Source organism: Colobus angolensis, unplaced genomic scaffold, assembly GCF_000951035.1.
Source record: "Colobus angolensis palliatus isolate OR3802 unplaced genomic scaffold, Cang.pa_1.0 Scaffold24, whole genome shotgun sequence".
Classification (NCBI taxonomy): Eukaryota; Metazoa; Chordata; class Mammalia; order Primates; family Cercopithecidae; genus Colobus; species Colobus angolensis.
The window spans coordinates 9,774,987-9,790,157 of record NW_012115599.1 but is presented as its reverse complement, the minus strand read 5'-3'; positions in this window follow the sequence as shown (position 1 = coordinate 9,790,157).

Genomic DNA, 15,171 nt, shown 5'->3' with positions numbered 1-15,171 from the left:
TAGCTCTTACGTCATCAATAAACATACCTTGGCTATATTTTACCTACATAATTTTAGCTGAATTGATGGGAGTAAATACTACAAAGGTACAATCTAACATGGAGTGGGATATACGCCTGAAAATACTGTCAAATTTTAGCATTCTCTAGATACCTTATTATTTATCAAAAGTTAGTAATTAGGGATCTAAAGCCACCATATGATATTGTCATGAAAAAAGTGGTAACTAAACCCCACATTCGGTAAGAAGATAATTAAAACCTAAATCTGAATATGAGAGAAAATAGAGTTTAAAGGGAAATGTGCAGAAAACCTGCTAGGAAGTTATTGAAGGCAAATTCAACTTGCTCCACAATTCTCCTGTGGACCACAGTGGTAGCCATCAGAGTGGAACTGGAAAGATGTGGCATGCCATATAAATGTTAGCAGGGCACTTTGTAAATTGAATGTATTTAGTGTATATTGAACCTTTAGTCTGAGGGTCCATTTCTACCTGCCTGCCTTGAGGTCTTCTTCTTAGTGCTGCTCAGTAGTGACACATGACAGAGGTGTGGCTGAGATCAGCTAGGCCCCCAGCTAACTCTCCTCCTGTTTTCCCCAGCTGCACTCTCAGTAGACCTTCTTTTCTAGTCTCCTAGGCTTAGTTGGAGCTGTTGTTTTGCTCTTGGATCCATTCTTCCTTCAAATCTATGAAAAAGCTACTTGAAAGGAGATTGTGAGCTTTTGCTGCTCTTGATCCCTGAGCAGGAAAGGTGACTCTTATATGATTAATGAGCTCAGCTGGACTTTGCTGCCTGACCTAAGTGATGATGTGGGCTCCCCAGAACATTTAGAGGAGGAGCAGGAAGAGATCCAGCATGCTGTGATGGCAGATGCCCTCCTGGAAAGGTCTGGGCCTGGAAAAGGCACTCTATCCCAGCAGGCTCCCCTGTCAGGGTGTGACAGAAACATGCTGAAGGGGACAGCTACCCACCCACTCACCAATAACAATTCCACCCCTCTGCTAGCTGTATGTCCCCTCTGATTCAAGGATGTTCCTGTTAAATGTGGTAGCACCTAAATTAATGGGGAAAATGGCTTGAATGGGATACAGAAAGGAGCTTAGCCAAGAGGGAGAACCAGGCGAGAGGGAGATGGCCTGAACTGCAACCAGCCGCAGTTCTCTAGTTCAGAAGGGCTGTCATCACCACCTAAACCACACTGAGTTTAGATGGTGACTGTGACCTTCTTGGTAAACTGTGTAGTGTTTATTGTACTGTATGGATTCAGTTCTTCTCAGTAAATTTTTCTTTCTTTTAAGAAGCATGCCCTCTTGGAGAGGAGAGGTCTCTGAACTGAGTGGGCACTTAACGCTTGTATTGGCTGTGCCTGGAGATGGTGGCTTGTCCAGGTTGAAGGGCTTCAGCGGGGGCTGGATCCAGCCTGCTTAGCTTGCTGAGCTGCACCTGGCTCAGGACTGAGTCAGCTGTGGGAAGGAGCATCTTTGCAGAATTGGTCGGCCTTCTTCTAGTTTGCAGAAAGACCTCCTAAGGTGCTGGTGGTATGTGACCACCATCCCAGAAGGGTCCAGGAGCCATGTGCAGTGCATCTTGATACCAACAAGGTAGCTCATGGGCATACCTGAATGGAGCCCATTCCTGTTTAGGTTGCTGCTTACCACTCTTGCACCTAAAGAGAAACAAAACCTTGGCCTTCAAGAATTGGGTGAATGACTGTGCTGGCCTACCCTGCTCTTGATGAGACTTGAGACTCCCTCCAGCATGGGCTTAGGGAATAAACCCTCTACCCAGAGACAACCCAGAAGACCTGAATTTTTGCTCTGACTCCATCTCCAACAGCAGTTTTATCTAGGGTGAGCCTTTTAATCCAAACTTTAGATTCTTCATTTCCTTACCTGTAAAATGGGGATGAAAATTTTCACACTACGGGATTGTCCTGAGGGTTAAACAAAAGAACGCTGTGGCGAACGTTTCTGTGAGCTGTAATATCCTGAACAAATGCAAATGTTAGAAGCGATTATTACTTCCTGTGCATGCTAGCCTCTGATTCACCACGGGATGGGAAACCAGATGTTCTTGTTTTCTTTGTGCAGCGGCTACTTCAAAGTCTTGCTAAGTCTACTTAATAATGCTGGTGTGGAGTGAGCCCCAGCATTCTGGAAACAAGGCTGCACCATGCTCTCTGTGGCTGTTTTGTTGTAGGAGACTTCTTCAGAGATAAATAAAACTACTCATGGGGACTTCAGAGAGAACATCTATGTGCTATAAAAACGTTTTACTTTGTGAAGTTCAATATAATATCTTTGTGAAATTTATGAGTAAGACTAAACATTTGGGTGAGACTGAGACAAATGGCAATCTCCTGGGTTGTGTGTTTTTGACTCCACAAGTGCTGCCATCTTTAGCACTCTCAAACCCCTTTCATACCAACCTCTCTTTTGAGTCTTTCTCCATGCCCTCATAACCCTCTCAATCTTGTTAAAATACTCCATAGGTATATCTATAGCTTGGATGATGGGCAGGTGAAGTATAGATAGCTATTAAGCTTAAGAAATTCCCCAACCCCAAAATATCTCTAGAGTATTCCATTGCTAATGACCAAAATTCTGTTATTAGTGATTAATTCCTTTAGAAAATAATTTAAGAAAATTATCTCCCTATTAAAATTGAAGTCATCCCTGGAGGAGTAACTTTTAAAAGTGCTATACTTTCCATGTGAAGGGCTTTATTCAGGGGATGGGGAACTTTTTCTGTCAAGGATCAGACAGTAAATATTTTAGGCATATGGTCCATAACGTTTCTGTTGCAACTGCTCAGCCCTGGCTTTGTAGGATGAAAGGCAGCCATAGATGGTACACAGACAAATAAGCACGGCTGTGTTTCTATAAAATATTATGTACAACAGCAGGAGGTGGGCTGCTTGTGGCCCCTTGACTCAACTGCATCCTCTCGAAGCAGGCAGCCAGCTGAGAGCTGGAGAAGGAGGAGGAGAGAAGCAGCACCTTGCATCTGGTGTACCAGAAGGGGAAGTGACCAGTAGGGTATGAAGATGTGGAGCAAAGAGCCACAGTGGACCCTCAAAGCCAAGTTTCCTAAGAGCTAGTCCTATTTAGCCATTTAGGCATTGTTTTCTGAGTGGAGAATATTTGACTCAATATGTTTGCTACATATATTTCTACAGTTTTTTATTTCATGGTGGAGAGGTGACACTTTTTTTCATTCATTTTCATTTGATTTAATGTATCATTCTTATTTAGTGTATCAATTTAGTAGTTACAGGAGAAGGCAGCTGCCATTCTACCGTCTGGCATCTTACAGTACTACTCATGTCGTAGAAACTGCTAAACATTAAAAGGGAATGCTTTTGAATACAAATAAATTTCAGGCTGTATTACGTTTTCCCCTTCCTCTGTTTGTTTGAACACTCTTTGACACTTGAATTACATTGCAGACGGTCTGTGAAGTGAATGGTGGTCTGATTTCCTAGGAGCAGTGCCTAAAAGAAGTTTTTTCTTTTTTGTCCAGACAGCATTTTATTTCAGGATCAATGGTGGCTGATGCATGGTGCTTATTCTTAGTCGTGACATGTTCTTGAAGTAAAAAGAGAATTATTTGTAAGCCTTTGAAGGCCCATTCAGGTGTTGGGCACGTGTTGCAGAGCTGGGCTGCAGACCCAGCCCACGGAGGGAGTGAGCATGCATGGTGTCTCACGAGCAGGGTGGATTTGAGCCAAGACCTTACTTTCTCTCACCCAGACCCTCCTGTGGCAGTCAGTGCAACATGGAAGACAATAAATTTAGAATCAAGAATGAAGCCTGCAGCTGCAGACAGGGCAAGCTGGAATCATTACCACAGCCTCTGAGAAAATGAAAACTGACCACTAGGGTGGGGAGAGAAAGGGCAGTGGACTTGTTGAATCGGCGCCTTCCTTTTTCTCTGAAGCATGCTGGCTTCTTTCCTCCTTTGGGAATAGGCTCAATGCCTTGGAGACAGTCTAATTACTTTTTATACATTCATAAAGAAGTTTATTTTTGGTAAAGATACTCGAACTAGAATATACTTGATTGGTTTACACTGAAAAAGTAATTTGGGACTCATCACCCAAATTGCATTAAAAATGCTGAAATGCATTCCAGTTATTATCTAGTCTAGCCTACTTCTTACTGTATCAGAGAGATGGAATAACATCCAAATTACTGGGCCAGCATATGTTTTATGTTCCTAAATATGAACTAGTAAGAGAAAAACTCTCCTTGTTAAAGGGAATGTTAACATTCCCTAGGAGGTTTGTGACTCCTCCCCTCCTTCTGCAGGGTATTGTCAAGGATCTGAATACAGAAGGGACATAACATCCTCGTCATCTGTGCTAGGCATAGCCAGCCCTGGAGGAAAGGGCAGTATTGCATCTGCATCAGTAAGGGGCCTACCAAGGAAGCAGAACCAGCAGGACACACACACACACACACACACACACACACACACACACAAATCAATTCTTGTTATTCATAATAGCAATGTTCTATAAAGCTCTCACAAACATTGAATTAGCAAATGCTGAGCCATTGCTCCTAGGGGATCTACAGGGTTAGGTTCCTATGAACCTCTGGTCACAACATTTTCATCAACTAATCAAGATATTACCTTGTTTTATGTGTGTTTCTGTTTAAAGACACCTTGTTTAATATATACTGTTGATGCATTAACATTGAACTCATGGTCAAAAAGTTACCACTCATGCCTGAATGAAGCTTGTCTAACACGCGTATTTTCTCTGTGAGGCACATCACAGGTTTCTGGTGCTTAGAAACACCAGACAACACCTCAGCACTATACTCAAGGGTCATTTTAAACAATGAAATCACCAACAAAAAGCACAAGAATGTGAAAATTATGGCACTAAATGAACTGTGAGAAGTACAGTTGTTTACAGTATGAGAGCTGAAACAAGAAAGTGCCATCTCAATTGATTTCAGCTGAAAAATGTGTGCATTGGGTGACTTAAATTTTTCACTGCTCTGAGCATGTCTGTGAATGATTGCAGAAGCACTGCAAGTATTGGTTTTGGGGTTACAAATGAATTTTAGCAAGTAGGCAAATTTCCAAATACAGAATCCATCAGTAATGAGGATCAACTCTACATTACAAAAGTTTTTCAAGGAATTGGCTTGCGTGATTGTGGGGACTGACAAGTCTGAAATCTATAGGGCAGGCCAGTGGGCCGGAAACTCTCCTGCAGGAGCTCGAGCTGCAATTGACAGGTGGAATTTCTTCTCCTTGGAGAAACCTCAGTTTTTCTCTTAAAACTTTCAACTGGTTAGATGAGGCCCATAGAAATAATCAAGAATAAATCAAAGTCAGCTGATTGTGGATGTTAACCACATCTACAAAATGCCTTCACAGCAACACCTAGACTAGTGTTTATTGAACAACTGGGTACTATAGTCTAGCTCAGTTGACACATAAAACTAACCATCACAGTACCCAATTTGGAGCTCCTGGAAAGTGGCCCTGAAGGAAATTTTCCCTCTATGTTTTCCTAGAGAACTGTGAGAGAGCAGTTGCCCCTCAACCTTGTCTGCTGGCCTGGATCACAGTGTTTGTTCAGTATACTCCAAGGCTCACTCTGTAGAGAGACCTTACTCAAAGCACTGACCACAGTGGGGGTGATGAGAGATCCTTTTTTTCAAAGCATTAAAAAGGGGTGGAGACTTAAGCCTCTTCCCTGGACTCACCAAATATGACCTTTCTTTTTTTTTCCAATAAATATTTTGCCCATTGTTTTGGGCTGTTTTTTGCTGTGAGCAGTTGCTCAGCTTCTGCCCTGGAATTAACAAGAGGACTTTGCTCCCCCGATCAGTGGGGGCTGATGTCTCTTCTCAGCAGTGTTATTGGATAGTGGTGGTGTTGTTGCCCAGGCTCTAGAGTATAAGGCTTCCTCATTCCTCTTGGGACCATGATGTTTAGGAGAAAAAGAAGGAGACACCTTACCCTATACTCTAGCCCCTTGATATTCAAAGTGTGGCATATGAGCCAGCAGCAGCAGCGTGGCCTAAGAACGTGTTAGATGTGTAGAACCCCAGACCAACTGAATTAGAATCTGCATTTTCTGTGAGACTCATATTCACAGGAAAGTTTGAAAACATACTCTAGGTAGCTATCTGGAGACTTCTGGTCCTTTAGCCCTCATTGTTTAGGTCCTGAGCCCTGACCCATTTTTCCACCTATTTTGAATTGGATATCCCAGAATAACCCTGCTACACCTGGCACGGGTGGATGAACACCCCATCCTGCTTCTTGCAACTGGCAGCCCTTGAATATCCCTACCTGCCAGACTGGCCTGCATTTTTCCCTCCTTGTTTGGACATGACATCCTATACCCAGGCCCTCCCCAGGAACACTACTTCTGCCCCATCCCACTCTGTGTACCTTCCTGCCAGCCCTCCACCCCCTAGAACTCCTTTTGGATTCTACATACCAGAATATGTAGGGAAGAGTGCCTGGAATTTCCTCCTCAGAAATGACTTAAATGGATTCAAACACTGGTGAGCATAGTTCAGAGAGGAAGTAGGATTAGCTGAGAGATTCAAGGAGCAAGGGGTCAGTTTCTGAGTATCCCACTTCTGAAGTGACCTGAGGTGAACGTAAGATTCCATTTAAGCTTCCACTGCCTCAATTCTAAGTTGATGGGAAAGCTACCTTTGAACATTTCTGTGAAACTCATTAAACCAGTTTGGAATCTTAAAGGCTCTCCATATATTTGCTTTTGAGGCCAGTTTTAACAAGGAATCCATGGCCAGCAAAGAGTTATGCTGCTGACTTTACTAGAAGTCTAATGGTCCCTTTTGTTTTATTAAATGTGGAATCCATTAACCTGTCATTATGGGATATCCCCATGCTATGGAGTCAAATGGTTAATTGAGTGGCACACCTTTAATAGTATAGTCTGTAATTATAAAAGCTATTTTTAAAACCCCACATATGAACATTACCAAAGAAGGAGGAATTCTTGCCATGAAAACCAGCTTTCAGCTTGGACAGCAATTACTCATATTTCCTTTTCCTGGCATTAGGAAGACAGGAGTAGACAATGGATTGGTTCCAAAAATAATCTCAAGCTTTTCCCACTTACAGTATGTCAATTTCCAGGCTTGTCTCCCATGTCCCCAGACATGGAAAAACATATACATAGTCACAAACTGCACAATCAACTCCAGTCTGCAATTTTCTAAGGGTCATTTTCTTGACTGGTCTGAATTACCACATGGTTAATTTGATTGCTATTGCATCCAGCTGGACTAAGTGCATGTCGATAGATGTGCAAAGTCACTTGAGCAAAGTAAATTAATTATACAAGTGAATTAACTTAAACATGCTTGGAACACCCTGAGCTACTGCACTACTCCAGGGGCACCATTGGTGTTCTTGTAAGTGGAGTTCATGTGCAGTTCTCCACCCGTACATAGCAGCCTGGGAACACTCTTTCCCTGACCATGTGTGGTTGGCCATCCGTCTGTTTCAGCCTAAGTATTACCTCCTCAAAAGGGCATCCTTGACCATTTCATCCTCACTCCCCAGTAACTAGGTTTATTTTTTTCATGGTACTTATAGTCTGAAATCATCTTGTTTGGTCTCTGCCTCTCTACACCAAACTGGAAGTTTCTGGAGGGGAGAGATGCTGGCTGTCTTGTTAGGAACCTATTTGACACACAGTAAGTACTTGATAAGTAATTGTTGAATGGGCAAATTAGATACTAAATATGTGCTTTTGAAATCCCTAAGAAGTGGCAAATTACATTAGAAATATTTTATCCTATCAACAAAATGCTAAGGTAAATTTTCTTCTGGAAATTTTTGCTTTCTATCATTTTTTTTTCTGTCCCATGTTTTACTTTGCCTTATCTTGTCTTCTCCCTACCCCCTGTGATCTTGATTAAGGTACAAATAATGACCTTAAACATCCTTAAAATAACAGAACCAACTGGTATTTGAGTACCTACTGAATATCATGATGAAAACCATGGGCCTTAAATCAATGATGAGCTAAGACAAAAACATGAAACATTGACAATTTTAAATTATTCAAGCTATCTCTGTGTTCTTCAGGGTTGAGAGGGAAGAAGACTGTCTTTCTTGATTTTCCATTCTTTGCTCAACATGCTCAAAAAAGGCATATCTATAAAATATATCTTTTTAAGTACAATAAAAATGTTAACACCAATTTGCAGAAAGAAGAGCTGTCACAAGGAAATACATGAATAGTTGCCAAATTAATTGTACAGTTGACCCCTGAACTACATGGCTTTGTACTTCAAAGTCCACTTAAATGCAGATTTTCTTCTGCCTCTTACACCCCTGAGACAGCAAGCCCAGCCCCTCCTCTTCCTCTTCCTCAGGCTATAAAGATATGAAGACAATGAGAATAAAGACTTTTACGAGGATCTGCTTTCACTTAATGAATAGTAAATATATTTTCTCTTCCTTATGATTTTCTTAATAACATTTTCTTTTCTATAGCTTGCTTTATTGTAAGAATACAGTAGATAAGACATATAACATGAAATATTTATTAATTGACTTTATGTTATTGGTAAGGCTTTCAGTCAAGAGTAGACTATAAGTAGTTAAGTTTTGGGGGACTCCAAAGTTATATGTAGATTTTTGACTGCGAGGCAGTTTGGTATCGCTAATCCCCATGTTATTTAAGGGTCAACTGTACAACCTTCATGCCTGCTACAGAGGCTTGTGAGTTTATTTAGCTTGAGATAGAGATTTTATGAAGGTTGGCACTGAGTCTCAGGATCTGAAAGGGTATATAGTCAAATTGGCCATTTGAACCTTAACTGTTTCCACCAATGGGTTTAGAATATTTCTGAGCACATCTGACAAGCCAGCTGGGCAAATAGCTATCAGATGTCCATTTGCATAAGTCAATTGTCAAGAGTTCTCTATGGCACAGGGACAGGAGAATGGAAAGGCCCTACCAGTCAAGGGCCTCTGATATGAGCCTATGGACGATGATAGATGCCAAAGGAGTGGCTTTCAGGAAGGATCTTAGTTACAGGGCTGTGAGTGGTGTTTCTTGGCATCCCTAGCACCTGCGCCTTGAGGACTCCAGGAGCCACAATGCTGGCACCTTAAGGGGTGCAGCCTTGGGGTCATCAGGAAAGAGGATATTATGATATTCATGGAAGGCTTGAGCAGGAGTGGCTGCCTCAGCTGGAAGCATAAACATGTGGAGGAGGGTAAGAATAGCTGGAACAGGAGAGGAAGAACATGGCAGGAGACACATTTGTGGGGTATTGTGAGGACACATCAAACATCCCCCAGGGCGAAATTTCTGGCTATGACTTTGAGGGGCCCACAGGTTCTGTATCACTCAGGTGTGGCCAGATGCAATGTGGGGAGCTATTCTTGCTGTGATTCATAGGTCAGTGGAGCTAGGCAAACTCAGATCATAGAATTGGTATGGAGATATTTGAAGAGAAGAGTTGGTCACATACATGGTGGAAAGATGTGAGCAAAAGGTTGGCAGTAAGAACATGCATATGGTATTCCAGAGACAGGGTCTCTTGTTGAGGGTGATGGGACATCAAGCTGTAAAGATGGACTGTAGCCAGAAGCAGAAGGCCCTTGCTATCATCTGAATGTTTGTATCCCCCTAGGATTCATATATTGAAATCCTAACCCCCAAGGCAATGGGGCCTTTAGGGAAGTGTTTAGGTCACAAGGGTGGAGCCCTCATGAATGGGATAGAAGAGACCCAAAGAAGCTCCTTTGCCCCTTTCACCACGTGAGATTACAACTAGAAGATGAATCCTCACCAGCCACAGGATTTACCTTCACGTTGGACTTCCCAGCCTCTAGAACTATGAAAAATAAATTCCCATTGTTTATAAGCTACCTAGTTTCTGGAATTTGGTTATAGCAACCTGAACTGACCAAGACAGCCCTGAATGGCCAAGATGAGGAGGTTGCCAGAGAAGGCTGATCAGAGGAGAATGATGCAAGGAAAGCAAGAGTCAGGGAATTTACCTGGACCAGGTGTTTAGCAGTAGTTTTAAAATTTTCTTTAGCAGTAGAAACATTTGGTCAAATGAAATCTAAAGAAGACACTGCACAGGTATGAAGTAGATCAGACTGGAGTGGTAGGAGGGAAGTGTAAAGCAGTGGATAAAGATGAGGCCAGGCCGGGTGCGGTGGCCCACACCTGTAATCCCAGCACTTTGGGAGGCCAAGATGGGCAGATCACCAGGTCAGGAAATGGAGACCATCCTGGCCAACATGGTGAAATCCCGTCTCTACTAAAAATATAAAAATTAGCTGGGCATGGTGGCACTTGCCTATAATCCCAGCTACTTGGGAGGCTGAGGCAGGAGATTCACTTGAACCAGGGAGTTGGAGGTTGCAGCGAGCTGAGATCACGCCATTGCACTCCAGCTTGGCGACAGAGTGAGACTCTGCCTCAAAAAAAAAAAAAAAAAGATGGGGCCTAGGGTTCAGGGTGACACCCCGCTGTTTGTTTTGCAGCGGTGGGATGGTCTGTAAGTTTAAACTTTTTTCTAACCTGTTTTTTTCTAATTTTCTATAACAAATTTTTATTTATTTTGTGATTTAAAAATCCAAAGCTATTTTTAAAACGAAAACAATCCATTGCTTCGTTTTTTAGAATCAGTTCATAGCCTGTTCTCAGAAAAACTTACCTTCTTACTCTGGACCTCACATTTCTTTCCAACACGGCTTATATGCTCTCTAGTAATTGTAGTTCAATTCACAGAGGCACCCCCTGTCCCATGTTACCTCCCTAATCAGTGTGTAAACTAAGGTTAGCTTGTTTTCCTCCATGGCTCCTTCCTATTCATTAATAGGTATTCAGTTAATGCCTGCTAGCTAGGGAAAGATCCCTCTGCTGAACTGGGGGGAAGCAGGGTTAGGAAACTTGTAGGTAGCCATTAAAACCCTGTTTGAAATGTGGCCTACACCTTGGTAACTTTTGCATACATCTGTTGACTTGTTTTTTTTTTTTTTTTTTTGAGACAGAGTCTCGCTGTGTCGCCCAGGCTGGAGTGTGGTGGCACTATCTTGGCTCACTGCAAGCTCCGCCTCCTGGGTTCAAGCAATTCTCCTGCCTCAGCCTCCCAAGTAGCTGGGACTACAGGCGCATGCTGCCATGCCCAGCTAATTTTTTTGTATTTTTAGTAGAGATGGGGTTTCACTGTGTTGCCCAGGCTGGTTTCGAACTTCTGAGCTCAGGCAATCTGACCGCCTCGGCCTCCCAAAGTACTAGGATTACAGATGTGCGCCTGGCCGACTTGTTTTTAAATCAATTACTGAATTCCCACTGCTATCTGAAATGATACAGCCACTGCTATCTATTGGGTCCTAGCCCAAAAAACTGCACCCAAGAAACTCTGCCACTTACTCAGGAGAATGTAATCTTTTACTAATTAGGTTAGGATGCAGAAAAAAGTGTGGGAGGCTGGATGCTAATATAGCTTAGACATGAGGAAATGCCAGGGTAATGGGTAACTTGCTCCATATGTCACTTGTAGGCTTCAAACCTGCCAGATGTGCATCTCATAGGCATCTCGAGTCACACCATAACCTGCCCCTGCAAAGCTGTTTTGCTCTCTTACCCTCTCTCCTGCCCTGCTGTCTCTCTCTCCCTCTCCCTCTCTCTCTCTCACACACACCCCTTAGTGCTGTGCTTTCCTTTGTTAACTCTTTCAATCAGACTTTGATTTTCTAGATTTGTGTGTTTCAGTTAAATCCTAGTCCCTTTTGGACGCTGAACTTGCAGAAGTTTTTTTCCTGTATCTTCAGTTTTTGGTTCTTCGGATAAGTGCCTAAGGAGAAACAAATAAACAAACATGAACAAAGAGATAAACAGCAAAAACCACTCCCCGAGGCCAACGCATGGAACCCATTCGTTATATAACAACAAAAGGCCCCCAAACAACTGCAGACCAGCATGACATATCAATGACTTATTCTTTTTAATATTAATGACAGTCTGAAGGAAGTTGTGGTGACAAGTCAGGGATTAATCCTGCTAACTCTTTGTGAATATCTGATCTATTAACACCACTGGGCTTAATGGGATTCATGAGTCTCAGTCACTGTCATGTCATTGCCCATATTGTGCAATCAGAGATTAGTTTTGCGATGGCTGATAAAAACAAAGGCCCAGAACCAAGGAGTTCCAGCAGAGAGGAAGGAAATGAAGCTTCCTGCTGGCTGAAGCTGCTCACCCAAAAGAAAGGGAATTAGATATAGTGAAAGGTATTTCTCAGAGATGGGCCCAAAGCTGCTTCTGTTTCTTTGTGGCCTCAGGCTGGCTCTAGCTATTAGGACACCATGACCCAGAGTAACTAAAGGGAATTATTGGCATCCTGCCACGAGCTCCTACCAGGCCAGTACCAGAAACACTCATCTACTCCCTTATGGAGGATCACTGAGTCATGAGATCTGTGATTTGTCTGAATCTCTACTTCTGGAAGCCAGCCAAGGCTAACCGACCATGGATTCTGAGGGACTGTACAGGTGAGCTGGGGGGCTTCAGTAGCAACTGGTCTTCTGGGTGGGTGTGCCCCAGAGCAATTCTGAGTTCAGGGATCGTTTCTGGCGCCACTCTCGGCTCTCTCAGGGTTCTGGGAACCCAGTGATCGGAGACTGGCTGGCTGTGAGATGTTCTACAATAAAACACCATAGACTGGGCGGCAAAAAACAGACATTTATTTCTCACAGTTCTGGAAGTTGGGAAGTTCAAGATCAAGGTGGCAGCAGATTTGGTTCCTAGTGAGGACCCATTCCTGCTTGCAGATGGCCTCCTTCTCACTGTGTCCTCACATGGCAGAGCGAGAGACGGCTCTGGTCTCTTCTTCTTATAAGGGCACCAATCTCCTTATGAGGGCTCCACCCTGATGACCTCCCAAATGTCTCCTCCTCGCAATGTCTCACATTGTGGATTAATTAAGGCTTCAGCATAAGAATTTTGGTAGTTGGGTGGGTGTGCACAAACATTCAATCTATAGCAGCTTTTATTTCACAAACTCCTCTCACCCTCAGAGCTGCAGGCTCTTCTGCAGCCACCTCACCTTCCAAGCCCTCTCCTGTATTTTCAAAGAAAAGCTGAATTCTCACCAGGCCAGAGCCCTCACTGGTGCTCGAGCTCCAGTCTCTCATGAGCCTTTGCTGTCTCCATGATTCCTTTTTTCTTCTAGTTTCCGTTTCTGGACCCTCCCTTGCAGCAGGGGAACATGGTCAGGAATCTTCCTTTAAAATAAAACACTCTCTTCCTAGCCCGCCTGCCACTGTCCCTCTCCTTCACAGCTAAGCTCATGCAGTCAATTCCCTCATGACCCTGTCCACTTACCTGCCTTCTCTGTCCATTTTGCAATAGGCAATATCACTTTTCCTAGCTTTCTTAACACCAAGTCTTCTGGATTCTCCTCTTTGCCCTTTGATTAGTCCTCCTCTACCTCTATCCTTTATTTTTAAATTTTCTTTGAGATGGAGTCTTGCTGTGTTGCCCAGGCTGGAGTTCAATGATACAATCTCAACTTACTGCAGACTCCATCTCCCAGGTTCAAGTGATCCTCCTGCCTCAGCCTCCTGAGTAGCTGGGGCTATAGGCGCATGGCTACACCATGCCTGGCTAATTTTATGTAGTTTTAGTAGAGGTGGGTTTTCGTCATGTTGGCCAGGCTGGTCTCAAACTCCTGACCTCAGGTGATCCGCCTGCCTCAGCTTCCCAAAGTGCTGGGATTACAGGCATGAGCCACTGTGCCTGGTCAACCTCTATACTTTAAATGATGGAGTGGCCTGGAGATTTGAAACTGGTTCTATTCCAGTGCCAAAGGCTGATTCCATAAGCATGTTGGTATGCCCCAGTCCTTTCCAAGCTGTTACCTTGTGAGGCATGAAGGTAGACTCTGGAAGCTGGGCTGCTGGCACACCTGGGGATGAGGAGGATAGAGAAACAAAATGATTACCAGCAGGGGGAAAAGTATGAAGAACATTCACATTCCACAGATTCCTCATCTGCTCTGCTGCTCCTGTGGCATCCTCTTTAGCTCTGTCTAAAGAATGTAAAAAATGTAAATTTCCTGTTTGAATAAGATGTCTGTATTTTAACTGCAAGTATTGTCATGAAAAGGGCACCCAAATGCCTGCTTCCAATGAGGGCAGCAGCCAGAACTCAACTGCCTGCCCAGCTGAGGGACCTGGCACATCCAAGGGACTACCAGGACTTTGCTCCAAAGAGAGTCTGAGGAGAAGAAAGGCTTTTCTCCAAGTCCTGGACTCGGGTTAGAAATCCTCACATAAAGGGCAAGAAAGAATGAAAGACTGCTCTCCAACTCCTTTATGAGATGGAGAAAGCACCCTGAGTAGGAGGGGTTGGGCTCAGGGTCCCCAGAAGGGTTTGAGAATTGACCCTGGACTCTTTCCAGTTGGTTTTGTTGGGACTGGTCTCGGGTTTATCAGAAAGACCTGTAGATCTGAAAGGGTCTGCAGGGGAGGCCTGCCTCAGCACGGGGCCAGAAAACTCAGCCCCAGGCAGGAACAGCCCGAGCAGCCTCTCAGGGACCCTGGTGAAAGCTGGCATCCAGGGAAGCCAGGTAGTGCCTGAAATCAAATACCTCTTTATAACCTGGGCCCTCAATTTCTTTCCCTATGGCTGGCAAGGCCTAGGAAATAAGCTGCCCTTGGAAACCGAAGCCGAGAGGTAAACAACTGAGAAGCTCACCAACCAGTTGGAGAAGTTTCACTTCCTCTACAGAATGTGGGTTTTGGAATAATAATGCTCTGCTTTATAAATTACCTTCCAGTTTTGAGAGCCCAGTGACTGTAACCATTCATTTCCATAGACAATTAGTCTCTCAAAGTCCTTCTCCAGCCAGGGAGGCTCTGGTGTCTGGCCCACACCAGCTCTGGGGGTGATCATGGACGAGGCTGTGCCACCATGAGGCGTGACCCAATATGTGAAAATATAATCAGACCCACCATTTGAGAAACCAGAGTGCTAATTTCCTAAAGTGCTTAGTCACTTTTAGCCACTGATTGCCTCCTCTGTGATTGGGCCCAGTGTGAATCTAAGTGAGTCATCTGTTGCGGCAGGACACATGCTGAAGAGAACAGCAGAGCTTTTTACCAATCTCAGATCTATTGGTTA